This window comes from Diceros bicornis, chromosome 33, assembly GCF_020826845.1.
Source record: "Diceros bicornis minor isolate mBicDic1 chromosome 33, mDicBic1.mat.cur, whole genome shotgun sequence".
Taxonomy (NCBI): domain Eukaryota; kingdom Metazoa; phylum Chordata; class Mammalia; order Perissodactyla; family Rhinocerotidae; genus Diceros; species Diceros bicornis.
This window is the reverse complement of record NC_080772.1, coordinates 9,432,920-9,448,326: the sequence shown is the minus strand read 5'-3', so window position 1 is coordinate 9,448,326 and position 15,407 is coordinate 9,432,920.

Genomic DNA, 15,407 nt, shown 5'->3' with positions numbered 1-15,407 from the left:
ACTTGATCATATTTGCATTTTAGAAAGGTTGTTCTGGTTTCTATGTGAAATGGATTTGATTAGAACAAGAAAGGGGGCAATGATACCAAATACCTGGAAAGGTTGTAACAATCCAGGAGAGATGGTAAAACCGGGCAGAATTTAGAGATATTTAGAAGGTAGACTCACTTTGGTCATTGACTGAATGTTGGAGGGAGGTGAGGCAGAAGCAGGAGTCAAGGAAGACATCTAAATTTCCGGCTATCACATGCTGATGATAGATCAAATAAAGTAGAGGAAAAAAGTATCCATTGGAGTTTGTCATAAAAAAGTCTGTAAGGACCTTGGTGAGAGCTGTCCCAGTGGCGTGGTGGCCAGACTGAAGTGGCCTGAGGAGTTAGTTAGTGGAAGATAAAGAAATGGAGTTAACTAGGGAGGGGCTATTCACTGAAACACACCATTGCCCATTTGTCATATAACATGTAGTTGGGAGAGAATGATGTGGGGGAATATCAAAATATCGTGTTTCCATGATATGATGATGTTTTGATGATGTTTCTCATAATATTCTTATAGGTTGGGATGAGGTTGCACCAGAGGGGATTTTTGACAGCTCTTCACTCTTGTTATTCCAAGACCTTTGTGCTGGATCAGAGTGGCCCAACTTAGCAACTGCTTACATACCAGAGGCCCTGAATCACTGCTTATTGCCTTGAATTGAATAGGTCCTGCTTGAACATCTGGTCAACCAATTCTCTTGGCTTGATCTTAGAGAGGGCTGGGAGGCAGCATGCTTTCCTCTGGCTTCTCAAAAGAAGTAACACTGTTTGCTCAGAGACCTTTGAAGAAGACCTTAACCAATGAGGAGTCATTTCTGCACCTAACAGTCTCTGTTCTTTTAAGACTAAATGGGTGGCTCAGAGGGAAGCTGCCAAGGGAAGAGTCTTAGGTAAGTTTCCCGGGAAGGAGTCATGTCCTCCAACAGGCCAATTATTTTGTCCTGCCCACTTTCTCTACCTACTCAGTCCTGAGCTTGGTGGACAATCGCACTCCTCCCTTTAGACTCCCTCTAAGCCATCAGTCCTGATGAGGTTCCTTTAAGGGACATGTGTTCCTCCTCTGGCCTTACTGTCAGGAGTCCCCTGTGTTTAAGCCCCCTGGCTCACAAATTCAGTGTGATTCCTGTCCACTCCGCCGAGCATGGCCTTCCCCTCTGCTCTCGATCTCGTGGTGCCAGCATACATCTCTCTGACCCAGTTTTGATTCTGGGAGAAACTCTCGGGACTCTGCCCTTGCCCATACATGTTTCTCCATGGCCAATCTGCACACTCTGCCATGCAGACTGTGGGGTTTCTGGCATGATTCAGGTCTGATCATATAAGAAGATGGAAAGTGGCCTAATCCACCTCTAAGTTTTTTGTTTACCTACTTATTTACTCACTCCATAATCTTAGTTTGGTGAGGCCCAGACATTTCAGTTACATGTGTTTTTGAAAGATCTCTGCAAGATATTTTAAAACTGCCCAGTAATTGAGGGCTTGGAGAGGGGATAGTTAGGCCAGGGAACTCAAATAAAATTTAATTTAGTAGTTCAGATGAGAAATGAGTCAATTTAGTAGTTTAAGGTGAGAAATGATACAGATGTGAAGTAGAACAGTTGGGATAGATTTGAGATATTCCTATAATATAATTAACAAGACTTGGTGACAGAGTGGATATTGGGGAGGAAGAAGGGAGTAGTCAAAGATAACACTGAGGTTTTGGCACTGATGTGCCGTTTATTATGATGCTTAAAGAATGAAGAGAAACTACAAATGATAATGACTTGAGTTCTTTGTATGTCGAATTTCAGGTGGACTCATTATGGAATGATTGGGTGGTGAAGTCTGGTCAGCAAAGTTACACGTGTGTGGAGTCAGGGAGAGAGTTCAAGGCTGAGGATGAACACTATCAATCTATTTAGTTTTCTTTGTTGATTTGCCTATTTTTATGCTTTCAAATTTGAAAATAAACCAATTTGAGGCAGTTTTTAAAGATACTGGTATACCATAAAATTTTTAAAAAGAACATATAATGAGGAATTTTTAGAGTGGAGTTGGCAGTGGAGAACAGAAATGTAAGGATTTAAAAACCCCAAAGTCTATAGCGTACACACACACATATATACAAACACACATATATGTGTACCTTTACATTTTGCTGGAGGGAGGCCTCTGTGTTTCCTATGACTCAATGCATAGAGGGAAATATTTGAGTCACAGTATTCCTAAGGTAGAAATGCTATTTGGGGGTTATAACTATCCGTGGAACTGAGATCTGAAAGACATTTCATGGGTTCCCATAAAGAGGGCATCATGTGACTATAGAGAACAAGATTCTTAACAATATCCATAGAAAACATTTACTAATAAGTGAGATTTTTTTTGAGCCATACTTAAAAAAGTCATTTAAAATAGGCCAGTGGCGTAACCCCAAAAAGTAGTTCATTCAGAGGAATTGCTTATGGGGAAGATGGTGGGATCCAGGTTTACAAGCTATCTGGTTTCAACAAAAATAAAAAGTAAAATCTAGATCTCGAAAGATAACAAATGGTTGCCCATAGGCTGTATCTGGTCAGTAGACACTGTTTTTAACATGAAGAATTTAGAAAATTGAATTCTTTGAATGATTAACTATTAAGAGTTCCTATATAAAAATCCGTATTATACTATATTATATTTTATCTTATTTTATTTTTAGTTTTTGCTTCTCTTGAATCGTAAGAAGACCTGGCACCACAAGGCTTGCCTTCCTGTATGGCAGCCATTGGGCAGCTGTCTCTTTAGATGGGGAGTGTGCTCTTTAGTTTGCCGTAGACTCACTCATTTACATTGCTTGCCTGACTCCTGTAGCTATAAAATTTACAGCCTCTGCTACAGAGAAAGATATGAACTGCATGCCATTCAAGCAACTCTTGATGTGTATTCTTCATTCCAAATTTAGGTAATTATTGAGTGGAAGAAAATATCAGGTTATATACTATGATAAAAATTTGGAACACAGGTAGTATATCTATCAACATTTTTAGAGAAGAGCCATACTTCAACAGCCAATTGCACTTGAGTTGTTTATATCTTTTTGTGAATTCAAAAAATTGTGCCTGAATAGAATGTCATTCTCTTTTCACCAGAGGTTGGAGGAAGGAGGCCTGGCATGCAGGGTAAAGATTTTCCTCAGAAAATTGTTTTGGATTCCCACCAATACGTAACGAATTCTTGATGGAGGTCTCAAATGTCCAGGTATGATAATCTAGTCGTAAACACATTAAAGTTGGTGTTGTACCCACAGAATCAAAATTTGGGTAATGTCATTTCCTAATGAACCCTCCACTTAAACATATTGTGTCCTAAATAATTGAATATATTGACTTGCTACATATATTTAAACATTGCTTAAATTTTGAAGAATATTTACAGCATTTATGATCTAGATGTAGAAATCTTAATTTATAGTCAAAGGGTAGTTAGCTAATAGGTAGGTTGTCTGTAAAGGCTTGACCTAGTTCATGCCAGTAAAATAACTTCATCAGCACACAGAGTGATTTTTTCCAATATATGAGTTGGGTAGAAAGAAAGAGGATGTATCTAATTCACCAAAAAAGAATATCAGATTATTAAGGTGCAAGTTAAAGAGAAAGGGCAGGAGCAGAACACATTCCTATTTCACCCACTGGAAAGATTCACTAAACAACACTTGATGGTCGCAGTGGTTTTGCATAAGTCTCAACAGAGGTAGGTATTTTGAGTTATATATTCTATGAAGTCAAAGGGTAATCAAGGTCAATAATACTAACAAACAATCACAAGCAATTCCTGAAAGCAATAAGGAATGGACCAAGATCAGTGGTGAAATAACTATACCCCAAATCTTTCTGCTCTATGTGAAATTTATTCTGGAAAACCCATTCTTGGACGGTATATCAAAAAGGAAATGGGAACACATTTCAGACAGCATACCTAGTGAGTAAATAGTTCTAAAACCTGGGGGAAAGATGATCTTTTTTTTTCTTTGAATAGGAGTGTATATGTCTGAACCCAGCAAGATGAGATTTTTTTGGTGATCTTCTGTGTATAAGATATACCTAAAACCATAGAAGTGGCCTAGGACAGTGCCTAGAGAAAGAAGAGAAGAGGACTGAGGAAGGAACATCAAGAATCACCACATTTAAGTTTGGGAAGAGGAGGAAGTGCCACCAAGAGTGAGGAAAGGGAGAACACAGAGGCAGGACACACTTGGTGGGGAATCACATCCCTAAATTCTAAGAGGGAAACATCCAACAGTGTCAAAAGCAGCCAAGAAAGGTCAAGTAGTAGGAAGAGCAAAGAGGCCATTGAACTTGGGAATTGGCAACTTAGATTTTCGAGAGTTAGTTCAGTAGCAGTAACATCTATTGTTTATTACTATCTACTAAGAAGTCGTAGCCACTGTGCTGGTTGATTTCCATACAGTATCTCTACCTTCACCATAACCATCCTCCTTCAGATGAGAAAAGTTAGGTTCTAAGAATTTAATGAATTTGTCTATGGTAATGTTCCTTGATTCATTCAATCGAAAAAAAACCCACCATGGTCTGATCCCTACTCTGAAGGAATTTACACTTTTATTTCCTACTTTTGAATGAATAACGTTAAATTTTTAAATTCTTCATTGAAGAAGAATAGAACAAAGGGCAGAAGAGGAGACAGAAAGAAGAGTCGGGGAGAGAGAGGGCGGGAGGGACACAACTTTGGGTTTTGGTTTTGTCCTGGGTGATTTCAGCACTATGGTAGATAGAATGGAAGTGGTCTCAGGAAAGATATGAAAGACAGGGGAGAGTAAACGCAGTGATGTCCCATAAATGAAGTTGAAAATATGGAATTAAAAAACAGGTGGGGGGCCCGCCTGGTGGCACAAGTGGTTAAGTTCGTGTGCTCCACTGCGGTGGCCCGGGGTTCGCCAGTTTGGATCTCCGGCGCGCACGGATGCACCGCTTGTCGAGCCATGCTGTGGCGGCGTCCCATATAAAGTGGAGGAAGATGGGCACGGATGTTAGCCCAGGGCCAATCTTCCTCAGCAAAAAACGAGGAGGATTGGCAGATGTTAGCACAAGGCTGATCTTCCTCACAAAAACAAAAAAAACACAGGTGGGAGTTTAAGCCCTGGGAGAGAAGTAGGAATGTCTCTTATAGACAGTGGCAAGGATGCTCGCAAATACAGATAGATTTTGGTTTTCAGGAGGAGGGCCAGAGTTTGTGTCTATTATTTTGTCTGTGAGACAGAAAGGCAGCAACGGCGTCTGGGGTGTGAGGGGTCAGGGTGGAACAGGGCGCTTGGCAGGCTTGGTCGTATATAGAAAAATGATAAGGAGTTGCCTGGAAATGAGTCGGAGGCTTTTAAAGACAGCACTACCTCAGTTAAACTGTTTAGGAGATTGTTGGCTTTTGATTCTTTTATACAACTGAGATCCTCTTGCCTGTAGGAGGTGCTGTTACACTTCTGACCATCTTGAATAACACAGGGGTTTCTTTGCAACACTCCTTCAGCAATCCTGGTTTCCTGCACACATGTTGAAGGTGGCCATTTCTCAATTCCTCTCTTTTTTAGAACTTTGATTATCTGAAAAACGCAGCATTTTCCTGAAGTCTCTCCAGACCCAACCACTTTCTGTAAACCAGCTCTAGGTACACACCCTTCAGAGAAACTTTCACTTGCTCCCCGACATGGTAATATCTTTTTCAAAAACCTGTCAAATAAATTCAATTCACACTTAGCATAGTTGCCGGTTTCATACTCACTGATCAACTGGTGTGTCAGACAAGACCATTCTCAGATAGCTGCGTATTCAGCTAGAGCCAGTTCTCTTTCTTTTCAATATTTTTTGCTCATTATACCATTATTTGCTTAGTATTCTAATGTCTGACTGCATTTTTGTTTATGGCTTATCAAGACACTTGTTTCTTTGTTCTTTACTTTCAAAATGAAGTTTTAACAATTAATATGGTTATTTAATACAATAAGGATACTTTTAAAATATTTATTATTTTAAATTGTTCCAGGGTGTCTCTTATAAGGAGATACCATAGTTTATTTTATTTCTTATTGTTTGTTTTTCAAGTATTTCCAGTAATCCCTGTTATAAATATGTTTGTATATATGTTTTAGGATATTTGCCCAACTAGTGGGTTCAGTTGCTTTTTTCTGAACATCTGTTGCCAATCTTCCTCCTTTTTTTCCTTTTCTCTCCCCAAAGCCCCAATAGATAGTTGTATGTCATAGCCGTACATCTTTCTAGTTGCTCTATGTGGGACACTGCCTCAGCATGGCTTGATGAGCAGTGCGTAGGTCTGCGCCCACGATGCAAACTGGTGAACCCCAGGCTGCTGAAGTGGAGTGTGCCAGTTTAACCACTATGCCAATGGACTGGCCTGGGTTCAATATTTTTTTTCAGTTGATTTTTGGACATTGTGTTTCTCCTTTATGGGAAGTAATGGAAATATATCCTTAGGCTACTTTCTTATTAATTATAATCTCCCTCTGTCTCTTTCTCTCTCTCATTTGGAATAAAACTTAGGAAATATTTCCCACCCTTGGTGATAGTAATATTCTATTTTTAGAGCTGTGCTTTTTCACAATTATATCTTTAATCTCTATGATATGACTTTGGGTAGGAGATGTCCCTAGTGGTGACTTAGTTATCCTAAGACCATCTGTTGAAGAGGCCATCCTTTTTCTACTAATTTAAAATTATCATATACTAAATTCATTTTTATAATATGTACACATTCTGTTTCTCTTTTATATATTCTTGTGCTGGTAGTACAGTCCTATGGTTTTATAACTTATAGTAAGTTGGGAGGGCACCGCTCCATCAATATTCTTATTTAAAAACAAAACATTTGGTTATTCTAGTGCTTTTATTTTTCCATATAACCTTTGTAATGATTTTGTCAAGTTTTATAAAATATTTTTGTGGCTTTGTTTGGAGTTGTATTGTGTTTCTAGATTAATTAGGGGCAATTGCATTCCTTACAAACTAAGTTTTCTAATTCAGCAATATGGTGTGTTTTTCTTTTTTAAAAATTTCCCCTTAAATAGAAATTTTATTTGTTTTCAGATTATAATAACAATACCCACTCATTGTAGTGAACAAGAAATAGGATAGACAAATAGCCAGTCTTTTCCTCCTTGTTTTTGGATCTCAGGCAGAGTTGAGCTAATCAGACTCATGGTTGAGCTACTTGCACATCACTGGTCCATGGAATGCTCCTTTAAAAGTCAGAAAAGGCTAACCGCTGTAACAAACAACCCCAGATGTCAGTAGCTCAACCCAGTAGAAGTTTATATTTTGCTCATGTCCATTTTGGCTCAGCCAGAGTCCAGTGGGGACTCTGCTCCATCCACTCATTCAAGGATCCAGGCTCCTTCCAGGGTGTGACTCCTTCTCCCACCACACTCCCTTGCAGGCTGTGTTAGATGCTCCCACAATAATCTGTGCAGATCTCTACTTTTACTTTTACCACCAAATAGTATAATAATTAGTGTATCTGGACTCATTTCCCTACTAGACTGCATTCTTTAAGAAGAAAATGTGTTTCAGTCATATTTATAACCCCAATACCATGCATGTCAAGTGGTTGTGATTTTCAGAACTCTTTGTTAAGATCACAGCGTAAAAATATAAATGCTTATAAAAAAGACTAGGAAGAAGTAAATACATCAAAATGGTGGGCTTCAAGTATTTTTACATTTAGCATATGTTACTCTTATAGTCAGGAAAAAAGAAAACTCAGATGAATTACTCTAAAAAAGAAACAAGTGAATTCTTGAAAACCTTTTTCAATCTTCCTCCTTTTGCTTGGGGAAGTTTGGCCCTGAGCTAACATCCATGCCAATCTTCCTCTATTTTTTATGTAGGATGCTGCCACAGCAGGGCTTGATGAGTGGTGTGTAGGTCCGTGCCTGGGATCCAGGCCTCCAAACCCCATGCTGCTCAAGTGGAGTGCGCGAACCTAACCACTATGCCACCAGGCCGGCCCCTCTAATAGTTTTGTTTATGTTTCTATTTGTTATCTGTGGCAGTGACTACACATATAGTCAGAGCTCATGGTATAGTTCCCTTTTAACATTTTACAAAGGGAGGCTTTTATAAACCAGTAGAACTCTTACCAACTGCATAGAAAATAGAAAATTTCTTTAAAACTAAAATTTAGAATACTTTAAGAAAAACAGTTATGTAAAGCCAAAATCCTCATTTTGTAGAAGAATCAGGCACTTAGACATATCATCTTTTTAAAAAGTACTTTTGTTCATTGACAATTTTTCCTTCTATTAGTGTCTAACCAAATTATTTGGTTCTTAAGCTTCTTTGTGATCTGAAACATCCCTTTGCTTTTATAGTGATTCTAGAGAAACATTCTTTAACACTTTTCAGAAATAAAATAAGTGAAATAAATAAGTGAAACATATCCTAGAAATCAGTATAATTTAATTTTAAATTTATTTCACATTTGGCAGAACTCAGCTTTGTTTATTTTTAGATTTAAGTCACTTTGTTTTGAGACTCAGCCTGTGAATACGGCCTTCTCCTCCTCTCGTCCCACCTTAGACCCATGATGTCCTGCTCTCTTCCTGGACTTAAAAAGAATTAGGAACTCAGACTTCTGTTAAAATGACCACAGTGTACTTTATTTAATGATTTTGGTACCTTGTGTTGCAATAAAATAAAAAAAAAATCTACAAAATCCAAATATATAAAATTTCAAGTTTTCTTTTTTTTTTAAAGTTTTACAAGAAAAATCATGTAACCAAGGAAATTTGTTCATTATGAAGCACTACTTTCCACTTCATTTCATCACAAATTGCAACTTACTTAACAGACCAAAATAACTATGGTACTGTAGACATCAAATACTCCACACACTGTGCTTTCACTAGAGCACGTGGGACCGCGCCGGTGATGGCGCCCCCAGCCAATAGAGACACTCTTACAATCCGAACGCTAAAGGAATGTTTGGATACATGGAGTTTGAATATATATATTTACAGGAAGGAACAAAATTTCATAACTAGTTTAATTCTTCATTTCAAATAAAATTCCAAATACATTTGTACAATGTTTACAAAGTAAAAGTACAACAACTGCCAAGGTTATCATTCGGGTCCAGGCACTGTGCTGTACTGGGGGGAATGTCTACACTGTTCCCTAAACACACGTGAAGTCTCTCAGACCTTATTCCTGTCATGGTCACGGGAGAGAGAAGCACGGGAATGGCAATTTTGCACAATCAGAATGTCATGCAGAGAGCTGACAACAGGGAACTGAGTAATGATTGGTCCATTCTCTTCAGTTTGCTGTTCGTCTGCCACCTGTTACATTTTCTTTTCAGAGTTAGATTTAAAACGAAGAAAAAAAATTGAGCAGGGAAAGGAGCACAAGATGTTTAAGGCAAATTAAGCAAATATAGATCAGCTTCTCTTGGTGTTGAGTGGAAATGAGGATTTTACCCCAAATCGAACTTAGATACAAACAAACAAAATTAAGTACAACCCTCTGTGGTTGGGTTGCTTATGTCATATACAAAGTTTTGAAAATTGCTTTGCACCAAGTATGCTTTTGAAATTTTAAGTGAAAAACTTGTTGGTTACAAAGTGCATAATTTCATGTTTCTAAATAAAACAACAGTAGCTGAGGTAGTTAGATGTGAAACTTATTTACTTAAAGTAACTGGAGAATGAAGAACAAATGTCAGAAGCAAAAATCCTTGCCATTTGAAAACAAGTTTATTTGTGCAATGGTTTAATGCTGAGCAAAATGCTTCTATATTTCTATTAGATGTTATTAATCAAACCAGAATATGAGTGATAGTAGTATTTGTTTCCAATTTGCTTGGTAGAGTGTCAGTACAGATAAAGACTGTATCCCCAGTAATTTTGTTTGTAACTCATCCTTTCACCATTTCTGCATTGAAGCTATGACATAAAATGGCAATAATTATCATTACTAGAAAGTTCCAATCCAAACTGTGAAAAGAACTTAGTAAAAACTGAAAAAAGAATCAATAGGAAGGATGCGTTTGCTCTTACTTTTACAATGTTTTTGTCTCAGCCCTAAATTCAATGTACTATTTGGTTTCAAAGGGGGAGGTAACCTCTGGCTCATTGGTTCCCCTCTTGGTTCTCAGAATGGGAAAAACCTAATTTGTATATCCTTCATCATATCTCTCTGTAGGCTGCTGAGCTGTCTGGTAACTGAGAAGAAAAGCAGAAACAATTTGGTAGAGGCAAGGTTCTCATCCAAGGTCCTGTCTCTTCCTGCCTGCCCCTTTTACTAAACAGAAGCTACAGGGGGGACCTTTAATAAGCAATTGACCAAAAGCTTCATTTTTCAACCATCTCACACCATCAGGATATGAAAAGAGTTTTGTGAAATTAATACCCCAGGGATAAGAATGGATATAAAAAAGTTGGGAGACATTCCTTTTGAGCTAAAGAGAATTTTCCATGTGTTTTCTACCATTTGTTAATGGGATAGAATGTTAACTGGAAGTAGCCATGAAAGTTGACAATTACATTTAAAAAGCATCACATACAGGATGATTACATAATGACTGGTCCATGGCAGTATAATCATATATATCTTTGCTAAAAACTAGTTTTCTAAAAGAGTCTCTTATTTTCAAGGAGGACTCTGGAGAGTTTCACATGGGCTGGAAAACCTTAAAAAGGGTAAAATTTATGGGGCATCCAAACCTCCTTTTCTCCAGTAATTAGATGTGTAGGTTGTATCTAATAACACGTTGCCTCTACCTGTTTCTTCATCTAGAATTTAGATTCTACCATTTCAAAGAATTGTCCAACTCTAACACTTAGATTCTGTTTTGTACCTTTGTGGTAAAATCTTCCAGTGACATATTCTGCCCACTGCCCTCCTTTCTTAGCCAACCCATCTGAAAAGCTGCCCCACCTTTTCTTATCACCAGGCCCTTGCGTCTAGGCCAGTCAATTTCAGTTTTTCTTGTGCAAAAACAAAGATGTGAATATTTCCCCTCATGGCAACAAGGATATTCTGCCACACTTGGTGGGAAAAGTATTGATGCTAGGAACTGGAAAAAAAAAAAGCCAGAGAAGTTCAGATTATTTTGACTCACTTCCTATACTCATTTTGAGTCTGAAACAAAAAGATACTTATCTTAAGCCTGTTGTGGCAACATACATTTTTTTTGATAGATCAGATAATTGCCTAGGTTAAATTCATGCTTCAGAAAGCTTAATACCATGCATTAGAAATATTTAACCAACTTGAAATTTTAAGCCTTTGATATATAACTAGCAACTAGATTTTAGAATCCAGAAGGGATTATGTTGAATATATGTTATGTCAGCTCCAGGCACAACATGATTTTTTTTGTGTGTGTGTGAGGAAGATCAGCCCTGAGCTAACATCCATGCTAATCCTCCTTTTTTTTTTTTTCCCCAAAGCCCCAGTAGATAGTTGTATGTCATAGTTGCACATCCTTCTAGCTGCTGTATGTGGGACGCGGCTTCAGCATGGCCGGAGAAGCGGTGTGTCAGTGCATGCCCGGGATCCGAACCTGGGCTGCCAGTAGCGGAACGTGCGCACTTAACCGCTAAGCCACGGGGCCGGCCCCGGCACAACATGATTTTAAACCCACTTATCAAGATAAACTTTCTTAAACCGTATTTAGTATTTTTAAGAGCATGCAAATTTTTCTGCAAAGGAATATAATTATTAAATAAGGGCACATGAATGATATTTATGTACAACAACTTTGCCTCATGAAGTTTAATGATGGTTAAAACATTATCTTTATTGCTAGTATAGTTTCATGGGTGTCTTCCTACTTTACAACATTGTCTCCATGACTCAAAAATGACAAATCATGTTATTTAGCCCTAGTTCTTATCAGGACTAAGTGTTTAAGTAAGAGGAAACATGTTACTTTTGGGGGAAGTTGTGCAGGATGTTCTCTGTGGTTGTTTACCCACCATCTCTTTGTCCCTTAGTAGGTACTCATATCAAGGCACATATAAGTACCTATATGTACCTTGTATATCAATGTATAGCTGAAGCTCTTGTGTAAATAATTCTCTGAAATATTTAAAATATATTTATAATCTGAAAATGAATCAACTCAGAAGTTCCAGGCAGAAATAAGGCTTTACATTCTTTTATTGGGTTGTAAAGGGAGAGATGTGTCATCTTAGAGATGAAAAAGAATTTCACTGTAAACAACATAAAATCTAATCTCAGTAATATCTATTAAAAATTTTCCCTCCTGGTAGCGGATTTCAGAATATGCCTTGGCAATCATTAGTACTGAAATTGGGTATCAGTCATGCGTTTTGGAAAATGTAGCTTGAAATCAGGCATGCAAACTTCTTAGGCATCAGAAGGAGCCAAGTTTTCTGGCTACCTTTAATAAATATTTAATAAAATTCAGTTTGGCTAAGAGGAAAACCATCACTCTATATGAAGCTTCTCAATGTTTGTATGAAAGGACTTAATTTTCTCATTAAAAAGCTGATAATTAAAAAAAAGATCTACATAGACCTCTGAAGAACCAGTTTCCCTTTTATTAAGTGATCAAGAATAATCATACTCTGCTTGGTGAGTTATTGCTGTTGTGTTGCTAAGCCGCCCCCACCGCCCCCACCACAGCCTGTTCCCGGGCTGCACACACTTCTCCTTTGTGCCAGCACCAGTTATCAAGTGTCACAGCACGTTACCAACTCCAGTGATCTTCATAACACCTATGAGGTAGGTAGATCAATAGTATCTCTCTTTCACATATGGGAAAAATGAGGCTGGGGATGAGTTTCTGAGGCTGAAGTGACCGACCAGGGATGAGGACTCCAGGGTGCTCAGACTCCCATACCCTGTGTTCCCATCACCAGACCACGCCCTCCAAGTCCTTGTCTCCAGAAAGGAATATATTCCATAGTGTAAAAGGATACTGTTTCCTAGACTATATTTAAGTATATTTAAACAGTCATCATATTCAACACAGGGATTTTTGGTTTTCTACTAAACCGTAAATTCTATTCAATTCTATATGTAAAAAAGATAACTGAAAAAAAATGCCTAATGTTTTTGTAGTTGCTAATTGATTATCACCTCTTTGTTGCCAATTCACCTAAACATTGAACTGAACATCCTGTCAATAACATGAAGGTGAAAAGATTTGGAAAAGAATTTAGTGAAGTAAAAATTTCAAGGAAAAGGGAAAGCAAAGCCAAATAGGATTGGTATGCATGTGTGTGACTGGGCAGCGGCTCTGTGTCCTAGAGGCTTTCCCAAGAGTGTGACTAGCAAAGAGTCTACCCTGCGAAGGAACATTTACAAAACACAATTAGCACAGAGCAGTGACACCTGGTGACTGGAGGCCCTTGCTACACAAGGTGGAGTATCCATTTGATTTCGCGGAAACTTCTGCCTCCGATGGGAGGAGGGACCCGACAACGAAGGGGCTTGCCAATCCCATGAAGTCGTTCTAACTTGGCACTAAACGCAGAACTTGATACAGTCAAAACACTACCTAAGAACCTACAAAACATTTAGATTTTCTCTGGAAATCCTCTCATGATCTTGCATAGCTGAATACCTTCCAGTGCTCTGCGTGCCTGCTTATAGTCAATGCCTCGGAGCAAGTTCCACAACATAAGCGCACTTAAAAGAAAATTGGTCTGAATAGCTTGCCTGTTTTTCTGCCCAGCTTCAGAGCAGTAAATGAGGTAAGCGCACAATTTGAGGAAATACACACACCACCAATCCAGAGCCAAATCGGATGAAACAGGGAAGAAACGACCACACATAACCACAAATACAAAAGTTGTACAAATATCTCAACCTTCCCTTCTGGAAAGTGACTTTCCCTTTGACGTCATCTTTTTCTTTCTTTTTCTGTGACTACAAAGAAATCACTAATATTCAATATGCAATAACAGTTAGTCCTTGGCAATCAGAGTGACATCAACAAACCAAACTAAAAAAATCTGCATTTTTTTAATTTGGGAAAAATAACTTTTACTTCTATTGATACCATAAAATTTACCATGAAATAATTGCATCAAGCAGTTTAAACTATTTTTATGCTTAAAAGGTATAAGAAATCCTTAAAATTAAAACTTCTATTTGAAGAATAAAAACAACAAATTTGTGTTTTCCTTAAACAGTTCCATCAAGTAGACTTTGTAAATGATTAACAGTATGTGAAGACCAAAGAGGCAACTACAAAATTACGAAACATGGAAAAAGGCTGAATAAAAAGCTTCCTTGCCAGGAAGGGGCCAAGTGGCAGCCCCCCAGAACCGTCGCTCTGAAGGAGGTCTAGGCTGCAACCATGTCTGAATACACCCAGGACAGCCTCCTAAACCTCTGGCATTCATGCGTTTGCTGAAAGTACATAAAAACCAAATAGCATTTGCTCTGCATTCTTTATTTCTCTTTGCACAACAAAGAGATTTTTAGCAGCAGAATATCACCAGCAATAGATTACTGCAGAAGAAAGTTAAATTCCATCACCTACAACACCTGAGCATTTTCTGTCTGTCTAGACAACACCAGACAACCAGATGAAAAACTGTATGATTCAAACATCTGGATTTTCCCGAATATCCAGATGTTTGACATCATAAAGACCAAATTTACTCCTTGAGTGCCCTACTTCTTCACTTTTCATTGAGATATTTGCATTCATGTGGACAGTCTTTATTTTTTTAATAATGCCATAATGTCTACTTCCCTTTAATGAAGATGGTTCAGCAATCATCTGGAAAATTTGGATGTTGAAAGCCCCCAAATGAAAAGAAACTTAGTCATGAGGAAAAATCAGAGCTTTAGGGCTATCAATGGTCTAGTGGTTTTGTCTACACTGAAAAATTGCTTAACTGCCCACTTTTTTTTTCACTTCCATTATTCTGAAAGTCATTCTCACAGAATTATTTTTCCAATTTGGGGATAGATACACACACTAGGTGATGGCAGAATCAAGATCCAAAATATGTTTAAAGGATTCAGCTAATACTTGTAAACCTGGTTTAGCGAATTTAAACACAGAGGCTCTTGGGATGTCATGTTATATTTACAATGGGATGATGAGTAAGGCCATGGTAACCCTGAATCTCATTGCTGTTAAAACGGGGGGTAGGTCAATGGTTCATGTTTTACAAGCAAGAGTACTTACAATACCTTAAAATATCTCATCTTGTAATCCATCAGAAGCTCTTGGCATGCAGAGCTAGCTAGCAGCATAGGGGACAATGACCAAGGAGAACTGTTCCCTTAAGGACAGAGTTAGTCTCAGACATGAAGCCACTGACATCTCCTCTATCTTCCCACTTCTGTCACGCCCCAGCCTTTCATAAGTGCATGCATCTATTGCCATAGGTAT